The 10,785-nt window shown below is 43.9% G+C and overlaps 1 long non-coding RNA gene across 1 annotated transcript in view; it reads right to left on the bottom strand.

Annotated features, from left to right (window-relative positions):
* LOC122544278 overlaps positions 1-10,243 on the bottom strand; it is a 13,028-nt gene extending 2,785 nt beyond the window's left edge. Inside the window, exons 1-2 of the long non-coding RNA XR_006310310.1 lie at positions 10,231-10,243; positions 4,399-4,403 (exon numbers count right to left, since the gene is read on the bottom strand). This is a non-coding gene — a long non-coding RNA (uncharacterized LOC122544278). The remainder of the gene's footprint in view (positions 1-4,398; positions 4,404-10,230) is intronic.
* Positions 10,244-10,785: the final 542 nt, after the last annotated feature.

The following is a 10,785-nucleotide window of genomic DNA, read 5'->3' as shown; positions in this document are numbered from 1 at the left end:
TAGGGGCTGCCGTCAGGGATGTCTTCTCTCGCCATTGTTATTTATGCTAATAATTGAACCACGAGCAGATGCTATACGGGCTGGTCCTAATATAACGGCCCCGAGGATTGGTACAGGTAAACATAAAATTACCCTTTATGCAGATGATATTCTCCTATTCCTCAGTAATCCCCTGATGTCCGTGCCTCACTTAATCTAAGTTATTAATATATTTAGTGCATTCTTAGGCTATAAAATTAATTTCTCAAAATCGGAGGCTATGCCAATGGGTGGCCTTGCTATGATGCCCCACTTAGTGGACGGATCCCACTTTCCCTTTTGGTGGTCCCTGGAGGGTTTCTTATATTTAGGCATTTTTATTACCCCAGTATTTGGTCAGTTATACAAGGCTAACTTTGTGCATTTACTGGAAAGAATAAGGCAGGACTTCCAGCGATGGGGAGACCTTCCAATTTCCTGGCTGGGTAGAATAGCATTAATTAAAATGAATGTCCTGCCCCGTCTCCTATACCCTATGAGAATGCTTCCGGTGATCTTGTCGAGGCTGGCACTACGTAAATTATATGGCTGGTTGGGTTCCTTTATCTGGAATCATAGACGGCCCCTCATTAAGCTGAGGAAGCTACAGCTTCCACAGGCAAGGGGAGGATTGGATTTCCCAGATTTTAGGAAATATCAGGTAAGTTCCCTATTAAGTTACATAGCTGATTGGGTCTTGTCTGAGCCGCAATCAATCTGGCTGGACATCGAGGCTTCTCAAGTAAAATGCCCACTTATTAACCTCTTGTTTTCAGGCAAGAGGAAAATCATTGCGGATCAATGTAAGAACCCTATAATACTAAACACAATTAAAGCTTGGAATATAATGCGGCAAAATGAGGGCAACTCACATAAAACATCCTCCTATACTCTGATAGTGGGAGCATGGTGGTTTCAACCGGGGCTTACAGATGCCACATTCAAACTCTGGAGATCCAGGGGTATCTTCTGTTTAGGGGATCTGTTTAAGGAAGGGGCCCTGATGTCTTTTGAACAGCTACATCAGAAATTTGGATTACCTAATGGTGATCTCTTTCGATACTTCCAAATTCGAGATTACATACAGAAGAAGACTACGCAATTAGATGGTCTTTATAAATCAGACTGAGAACGTAGAGTGTTATGGCCAATGGGGGTACCTTCGGTCAGCACTCTTTATCATTTATCATCATTCATCATGATGAAGTATCGGAAGATATGGACAATCTGCTTAAAACATGGGATCAGGATTTGGGGCTGGAAATCTCCACAGGAATGTGGAATGACATTTGGGAAAATGCCAGAAAAATCTTCATCTGCAACAGAACCCAGGCCATTCAGTTGAAGATACTTCACAGGCCCATATAGGACCAGACCGATTGGCAACATTTAAGGCAGGAGCATCTCCAGTGTGTCTCAAATGTAAAACAGATGTGGGCACTCTTGTACACTGCTTATAGACTTGTCATAAGATCCGTAAATATTGGACTAAAGTAGCAAATGCCCTGACCGAAAGTTTGGGAACGGAAATTAGAGTGGATCCAGTATTTCTCCTTTTGGGCTTTTCAAACTTACCCTCCCTGGATATGCACGGGGAGAGATTATTTTCCATTCTCTCTTTCTGTGCAAGGAAAAGTATTTTGGTGAACTGGGTGGCTGAGGGCCCTCCTAGACTTTCGAATTGGTACAGAATAATCATGGAATATATTCCCCTTGACTTCCTTACAAACATGGTGCACCAAAAAAAAACCAAATTATTCTATAAAATATGGCAGCCCTTCTTGAATTACACAGATACAGATATTTCAGCCATCCTAACAAGGGCTTTTATTTAATTGAGATGGTGACCCTGGCTGGTCCAGGGCCCCTTGGGAGAGGAATCCCGCACGATTACGGGTTTTGTTACGATCTGATGTTAACACATTCCGAAAATGTACTTTACTACTCAATTTCTGTGTTATCTGTCGTTTTTTTTCTTTTCTTGAGCAATGTAAGAGGTTTAAGCATACACTCTGGTTAGTTGTAGGTTAGATTAGTAGTTAGTTAAGTTTTGTCTTTTATTTCAGTATCTCTTCTTTTGTTTGATAGATTTTGGCTATTATTTATTTAAGATTTAATTGTATATCAATGTTTATACTTGGGTTTTTTTTTTATTTGTAAACTTGTAAATTTTCAATAAAAATATGTATAAAAAAAGAGATGGACGAACAAGAACATTGTGAGGAAATTGTAGCAAGCCCCAATCTTAAACCAAAAAAGAATAAAAATGCTGACTTGCGTGTCTATTTTTTGTAATTAATAACATCTCGGTTAGACCACAGACAAACATACTTTCCTCCAAAGGGAATGAAATGATGTAACAACAGTTCCTGAGATACCCAGAGTGTTAGATCTCTGACAAATTTTATAAAAACCCAGCTGTTTCACCAATACCCTTCAAGGAAGGATAGCTGCCATTCTTATCCAATCTGGGCAATGTATGACTCCAGACCCACAACAACGGGCTGACTGTAAACTGCCCTGTGGACAATAAATGCTGACCTATATTTCTTACGGCTAAAGAGATTAGGGAGAAAACAGGAACAGGACCCTGGGTTGGATGAGCAGCCATGATCATATTGAACGGCAGAGCAGACTCAAAGGGCTGAATGGCCTCCTCATCCTCTGATTTCCTCTGTTTCTGTGTTTAGTCAGTCACTTCCACACTCCCAAATGAATGAAACAGATTCTAATTAGAGTGGTGGGGTTTGGTTAGCCCAGCGGCTGGCAAGCTGCTTTGTAACATGGACCAATGCCAACAGCTGAGGTTATGCTGCCATTCCCTTCTCAACCTCACCTGAGGAATAGTAGCCCTTGGGTTAAATTGCAAGCTTGATCGAAGATGTAACTTTCCCTGTATTTTAATTGCAAAGATTAAAGAGGGTAACTGTGTCAAAGAACAAAGAATAAAGAAAATTTACAGCCTAGAAACAGGCTGATCCAAATCTACTGTCTAAACCTGTCGCCCAGTTCCTAAGCACCTGTATCCCTCTGCTCCCCACCTACTCATGCATCTGTCCAGACACACCTTAAATGAATCTACCATGCCTGCCTCTACCACCCCTGCTGGCAACGCGTTCCAGACACCCACCACCCTCTGTGTTCAGTACTTGCCGCGTGTATCCCCCTTAAACCTTTCACCTCTCATCTTGAAAGCGTGACCTCTCGTTCTTGAATCCTTCACCCTGGGAAAAAGCTTATCCCTATCCACCCTGTCTATATCCTTCATGGTTTTGTAAACCTCAATCAAGTCCCCCCTCAATCTCCTTTTTTCTAATGAAAACAAACCTAACCTACTCAACCCTCTCTTCATAACTAGCACCTTCCATACCAGGCAACACCCTCATAAGCCTTCTCTGCACCCTGTTCAAAGTGTCCACATCGTTTTGGTAATGTGGCGACCAGAACTGTACACAGTACTCTAAATGCGGCCGAACCAGTGGCCTGTGCAATTTTAACATGTCTTTGACAGAGATTACAATGAAGCAATATGCTCAAAGACATAGTAACATGGAAGACAACAATCATTTACTTTCATTCTTAAAGGGCGAAAGGAAATACTTGAACAGCAACTTGGATAAGAGCAGCAACATAGTTAATACTGGAACAAACCTACCGGGGACTCCAATAGCTGCAATAATCGGATAGTAAATCATTACTGTCTGCACAATGGCTGGTAATTCCACAAAAGGATACTCTGTGAAAGGCACTCTCATTTTGTCAAAGTCAGTGACACTTGACAAGAAGCTTCAACTAACTCTGGGTGATGATGAATGCAGAGTGAGCCTTCATTTCTAACTGAGAGAAAGCTCCTGTGGGATCACAGCACAGGTGGAGCAGTAATATTCCTTCCGGCATTCCATTCTCCATTAGGTACAATTTCCTCATGGAAGCAATCCCAACAGAGACAGAAGTGTTGCAACAGATTAGGATTATGATTTGTCATACTCATTTCTCACTTCTGGCACTGCACTGATTGAATGGTTGGCACATTTTTCACAAAATTAAATTCAAACGTTTATAGCATTTTAATGTGAGAGGACAAGCTTGCATTTGGATTGGAACAAAACACATTCGGAACTACAAAATTATTTGGGCTTTTGGGGGGAAAATAACACTTGACTTGCCAGGCACTGAGGGACCTTAGACACTACCTTCCAAACACATAACCACTTCCATCAAGAAAGAGAAGGGCACCAGATACATGAGAACTTCACTCCCTTCAAGTTCCTCTCCAATCCACTCACCATCCTGACTTGGAAATGTGTCGCTTTTGCATCAATGTTGCTGGTCAAAATCCTAGAATTCCCTCCCTGTTGGTATTGTGTGCCCCTACATCACACACACTGCAGCATTTCAGTAAGACAGCTCACCACCACCTTCTCAAGGGGCAACTAGGGACAGACGATAAATGCTGGCCTGGCCATCAATACCCATGTGCCATGAATTAATCAAACAAAGGCAGTAAATTGTGTTTATTGAGATGGAATTGGAATAACTTCCTTTTCAGTACAATAAAGAAGTCGTCAAAAGCTACAGATTACAACAACAAGATGAAAAAATGCACCTTTCGATTCCAAAGGGTCAGCAGCAGATTTAGGGACTTGTAAAACACGCAGGGAGATTCTGACATTCATTGGAACAGAATATCTGTGGAAACCCATGTCCCTCAGGATTCTGTGGCCTCCAGAAAGGATTCAAGTCATTTGACAGCATTTTAAAACAATTATTGTTATCCACTCTCCCAAGTTTCGCTTTTATATTTTCGATGATATCAGTGAAGTGCTGGCCAAGGGGAAAAAAAAATTGGGGGAGGGATTAAGATCATTCAAATGCCTCAAAAAGCATCTTTAATCAATTAGATTACACTCGTGGTATCTCGCAATCATTTCCCTCTGTTGTTCTACGTTGTTGTTACCATGACCAAACCAGAGTCTATTGATATAAAAAGAGCCAAAAGCTGGAGACACTGGACATCAAGAGAGGTACAGTATTGGATAAAGAGAAAAAGGGAGATTTATGGCAGATACTGAGGGAACAAAACAGCAGAATCTCTAGAGGAGTATAGAGTGTCCGAGGGGAAACTTAAAAAAGGAAGTTAGGAGAGCATAAAGGATACTACGTAAAATAAAAGAAAATTCTAATATATTTTGCAATTATATTCAGCATAAAGGGGTAAGGATGAAAAGGGTAAGGTCTGTTAAGGACTATGCTGGTACTTTGTGCATAGAGTCAGATGATGGAGGTCGGATTCTAAATGAATACTTTGTGTCAGTGTTCACAAGTGAGTGTAATTGTGGGGAAATCAGGAAGAAGGGCTGAAACATATTTGAAGAAATTAGCATATTCAGGCAGGAGGTTGTGAGTGGTCTTGCTGTCTTAAATATAGATACATCTATAGATTAGAATGGAATGTACTGCAGATTGTTGATTGGCAGGCCAATAATTTTCAAATCCTCTCTGGGTGCAGGAGAGATACCAGGTGTCTGGAGGACAATTGATGTGGGACTGTTATTCAAGAAAGGAACAAGGGATAAACCAGGAAATTACAGGCCAGTCAATCTAGCCTCAGTGATGGGGAAACTAATGGAAGCAATTCTGAGGAACAGAATTTATCTGCACTTGGATAGATAGGTCAGTATGGTTTTATTAAGGGGAGTTCATTGCTGGCAAACTGGATGGACTATTTCAGAAGTGACAAGCTGTACAGTTAAAGGCAATGCTTTTGATATGAACTATTTGGACTTCAGCAAAGTCTTTGTAAAGTGTCTATATGGGAGGTTGATAGCAAAGGTAAGAGATCAGGGGTTCCAAGGAAATTTGGCAAATGGGATCCATAATTTACTGGGTGGCAGGATGCAGAGGGTGATGGATGAGGGGTGTTTCTGTGACTGGAAGTCTGTGTCCAATGGGATCCAACAGGGGGCATTGTTGGGGCCCTTACTGTTTGTGATTTATATGAATGATTGAGATTTAAATGTAGGAGGGTTGGTCAGTAAGTTCCTGGAGGATATGAAAAGTGGTGGAGTGGTAAACAGTGAGGACGCTAGCCTTAGATTGCAGGAAGGTATAGATGGGCTGGTCAGATGGGTTGATAAGTGGCAAATGGATTTCAATCCGGGTGAGGGGGAGGTGATGCACTTGTGCTGGACAAACAAGGCAAGGGAATACATGCTGAACGATAGGACCCTGGGAAGGACCTCAGGGACAATGGTGTGCGTGTATTCTGGTTATCTTAAGGTATCAGGAAAGGTTAAGGAGGCATATGGGACATTTGTCTTTATTAGTCAAGGCAAAGAGATTAAGAGCAAGCAGATAATTCTGGAATTGTGTATAACATTGGGTAGACCACATCTGGAGTGTAGTGTGCAGTTCTAGAATCCACATTGTAGGAGGGGGATTTGCAGAGGTGATTTACCAGAATATTGCCTGGGCTGGAGAGTTTCAGTGATGAAGAGAGATTGGACAGATGGAGGTTGGTTTCCATAGAATGGAGCAGATTGAGGGGGACATGTTTCAGATGTGTCACATCATGAAGGGTATAGACAGTGTAGACAGGAAGGAACCTTTCCCCTTGAATCAATAACTCATACAGATTTATAATAAGACGCAGAAGGTTGATGTGAGAAAAAACATTTTCACTCAGAGGGTGAAAGGGAACTTACTGTTTGTAAGGATGGGCGATGTAGGGACTCAAATAGCATTGAAGAGATATTTTCATGTGTGTTAGTGATGCCAAGACTTACAAGGCTCAAGTCCTGGAAAATGGGATTAGGATAGTTCAGTGGTTGTTTTTGACTGGAGCCCACTCGATCAGATGAAGGGTTTTTTTCTGTGTTGTGCTGCGTTTCTGTGACTTCACCAAACAAGGTTCCTCTCTCCATTGCTTGAATATTCACGAGACTTGTACAACATGTGCTAGGCAGGAGGCAGTGGTGAGCAAGGGGCTGCTGCCTTGTTGTATTAGAGTGTCGCTGGGATTTGGTGAAACTCGGAGTTAGATGAAGAGGGAAGGAGGTGGCCAGTCCCTCATTTTCTCTCACTTATGCTCTTTAACGTCACACTGAGGTCCTCAGAGAATTTGGGGCATGGGGAGAAAGAGAGACCTTAAGGGGCTCCAGAGTTCAGAGAGAGAGAGAGAGCGAGAGAGAGTGAGTGGGAAACTATGAATGGAGTAGCCATCGCTCAATCCAGAGGGAGAGATCCTGAGGTGGCGTCAGGAATAACACAGCCACAGGGCAAAAAGAAGCTGCTGCTTGGATGACTACAGGCAATAAGCATTTGGGCTACCATTCTTATTTATAATTTGCAATGTCCTTTTCTCATAATTTATATTTTAAGGATTACATTCTGTTTAAATGTGGCCAAGGGAAGAAGGGTCCCAAATTTAATTTGATTTAATTTGATTTTCAAAGCCCTTTAATTCAAAGGGATGAGCCATGGCAGGAGAGCTCAAAGCTGTACTGTGCCCCTTCTGCTCTCTGTGGGAAGTCGGACTCAGTTCCGGTGCCTGGGATCAACATGTGTGCAGAATGCTTCTCCAGCCATAGCTCCTGGAATCCCGGGATTCAGAGCTGGAGCGGCGGCTGGGCACACTGTGGAGCAAAGCTGAGGGAGTCGTGGGTAGCATGTACAGGGAGGTGGGCACACTGCAGGCTGAGAGTCCATAGGCAGAAAGCGATTGAGTGCCCACCAGGCACAGTAAGAGGACTAGGCAGGCAGCGCGACAACACCATGTGGTTATTGCCCTGTAAAACAGAAACTGCACTTTAGATACTGTTGGGGGAGTAGACTCCCAGGGGAAAGCAGTGACAGCCAAATTTGTGGCATCATGGTTGGCTCTGGTGCACAGGAGAGGAGGGAGGAAGTGGTGGAAATGCAATAGTTTTACTGGATTCAATCGTAAGGAGAATTGATTGGTGTTTCTGTGGCTATCGATGAGAGCCCAGGATGGTATGTCTGAGTTTGATTTGAGTCTGAGTTTGATTGATTGTTGTCACATGGACTGAGATACAGTGAAAAACGTTGCTTTGCCTGCTCTACAGACAGATCAAAGTGCATCAGGGTAGCAGGACAGAGTGCAGAATACAGTGTTACAGCCGCAGAGAAGGTGCAGAGATGGAGACCAGAACTAACACTTTGAATCGACGTTCAAGAATCTGATGACAGCAGGGACGAAGCTGTTCTTGAATCTGTTTGTACACCTGGTCAAACTTTGATATCTTCTGCCTGATGGAAGAGGATGGAAGAGAGTATAACTTGGGTGGGAGTGAGTCTTTGATTATGTTTTGGAGGTGCTGGTGTTGGACTGGGGTGGACAAGGTTAAAAATCACACAAACACAAGGTTATAGTCCAACAAGTTTATTTGGAAGCTCTAGCTTTCGGAGCACTGCTCCTTCATCAGGTGGTTGTGGAGCAGAATCATAAGACACACTTTGTGTCACCTACTACATCTGCTGTACCCAGTGTGGTCTCCTCCACATCGGGGAGATTGGACACATTCGTGTGAATCGTTTCAGGGAACCTCTCTGGGACACCCGCACCCACCAACCTCACCACCCCATGGCTGAAGAGTTCAACTCCCCCTCCCACTCCGTCAAGGACATGCAGGTCCTGGGTGTCCTCCACTGCCAAAACGTTACCGCCAGACGCCTGGAGGAGGAACACTTCATATCCCTCCGTGGGACCCTGCAACCACACGGGATCAACGTGGATTTCAGCAGCTTCCTCATTTCCACCCCCCCGCCCGCACCCCACCCCAACCCCAACCCCCTCCCACTTATCTTTCAGCCCCAACCCACAAGCCTCATTCCTAATGAAGAGCCTATGCCCAAAAAGTCGATTCTTCTGCTCCTTGGATGCTGCCTGACCTGCTGTGCTTTTCCAGCACCACACTCTCCACCCTGAGTTCCAGCATCTGCAGTCCCCACTTTCTCCCAGACTTTATAGCAACAGGATTGGAGTGTTATGGAATGTAATATTCAACAAATTTAGCTTAAGCCTTTCATCTTTTAGATCAATTATGTTAGTTTCAATTCGTTCATATGTAAATCCCAGAACATTTTTTGAAGGTACACTCTCAAGATAGCTTTTAACAAAAGCTATCAGTCTCAGCTCAGATAATGCATTGAAGGTGTGAAGTTAAAGTCTATGTCCCAACGTTAGGTCAGACTGATTCTATTTCTAAAGTGAGATTTACAGAATGGATTTATGCAGTTTTTGAGCAAAATACAATATAGGACAAGCCAAACAAAGACACGCACGAGAATTCCTAGAAACATAGCGGCACGGTGGCACAGTGGTTAGCACTGCTGCCTCACAGCGCCGGAGACCCCGGGTTCCATTCCCGCCTCAGGCGACTGACTGTGTGGAGTTTGCACATTCTCCCCGTGTCTGCGTGGGTTTCCTCCGGGTGCTCCGGTTTCCTCCCACAGTCCAAAAATGTGCAGGTTAGGTGAATTGACCACACTAAATTGTCCATAGTGTTAGGTGCAGCGGTAAATGTAGGGGAATGGGTCTGGGTGGGTGCGCTTCGGCGGGTCGGTGTGGACTTGTTCGGCCTAAGGGCCTGTTTCCACACTGTAAATAATCTAATGGCATTCCAACCAGAACTCTATCAACAAACACATCTAGTTAGACCCCATCTACCACCCCTGAAAAAAAAGAACAGGAAGTGACCTCGCCACAGGAAATGACATCACCACAGGAAATGATATCACCATCCCAAAGAAACCGAAATATATAAATAGAAAGCAGGAACTATGAGTAGGGCTTCGCCTGAGGCCCACTGAAGATGTTACCTGGTAGGATGACAAAATGTCTGGAAATGAACCTACCAGATTAGCGAGTAAACCTACACCCAGAACCTCAACCTGAGCTACAAATCTTCTCAAAACTCGCTAAAATACAATATAATTCTGCAAGAACAAATTCACCTCACGCTGCAATCCTGTTGCTAGAAATTCTGTATCTTATGCTTCTGCTCAACAACCACCTGATGAAGAAGAAAGCTAGTGCCTCCAAATAAGCCTGTTGGACTATAACCTGGTGTTGTGGGATTTTTAACTTTGGTTATATTGGTTATGTCATGCTCTTCCATGACAATGCGAAATATAGATGGCGTCTATGGATGGAAGGCTGGTTTGCGCGATGGGCTGGGCTGTGTTTATGACCCTCCTCCCCGGTGCTGGGTTAAGGATGTATCAGAGCAGCTACAGGATATCCTGGAGGGGGGGGGAGAGTGAACAGCCGGTGGGTCGTGGTGCACATCGTACAAACAACATGGGGTATAAACCAGGGGGATGGTGTCAGGAAAGCAGCATTAGGGAGCAAGTTACAAACGTGGGACCTCAAACGCCATGATCTCAGGATAACAGCCAATACTATGTGCTAATCACAGTAGAAATAGCAGGAGCCATTGGATGAACAAGTGGCTGAAGATATGTGTGAGGGGGCCGGTTTCAGATTCCTGGGACACTGGGACTGATTCTCGGGGAAGTGGGGCTGGATCGGTTACACCTGTGCAGGGCCTGGACTAATGCTCTTGGTGGGGTATTTCCCCATGTGACTGGGGCAAGTTTCAATTACAATGGGAGGGGCCTGGGGACCTAAACAGGGTGACAAGGGTAAGAGAAACAAGGTAATGGAAGAAAGAACAGTAAAGTGTAATCGTGGTCAACAGGATAAACAAAGGTGACAGAGCCACACTATCAAGAAATCTCAGGATG

Source organism: Chiloscyllium plagiosum, chromosome 48 (assembly GCF_004010195.1).
Source record: "Chiloscyllium plagiosum isolate BGI_BamShark_2017 chromosome 48, ASM401019v2, whole genome shotgun sequence".
NCBI lineage: Eukaryota > Metazoa > Chordata > Chondrichthyes > Orectolobiformes > Hemiscylliidae > Chiloscyllium > Chiloscyllium plagiosum.
The sequence above is the reverse complement of the archived record's forward strand: the minus strand, read 5'-3'. Positions and strand labels throughout refer to the sequence as shown.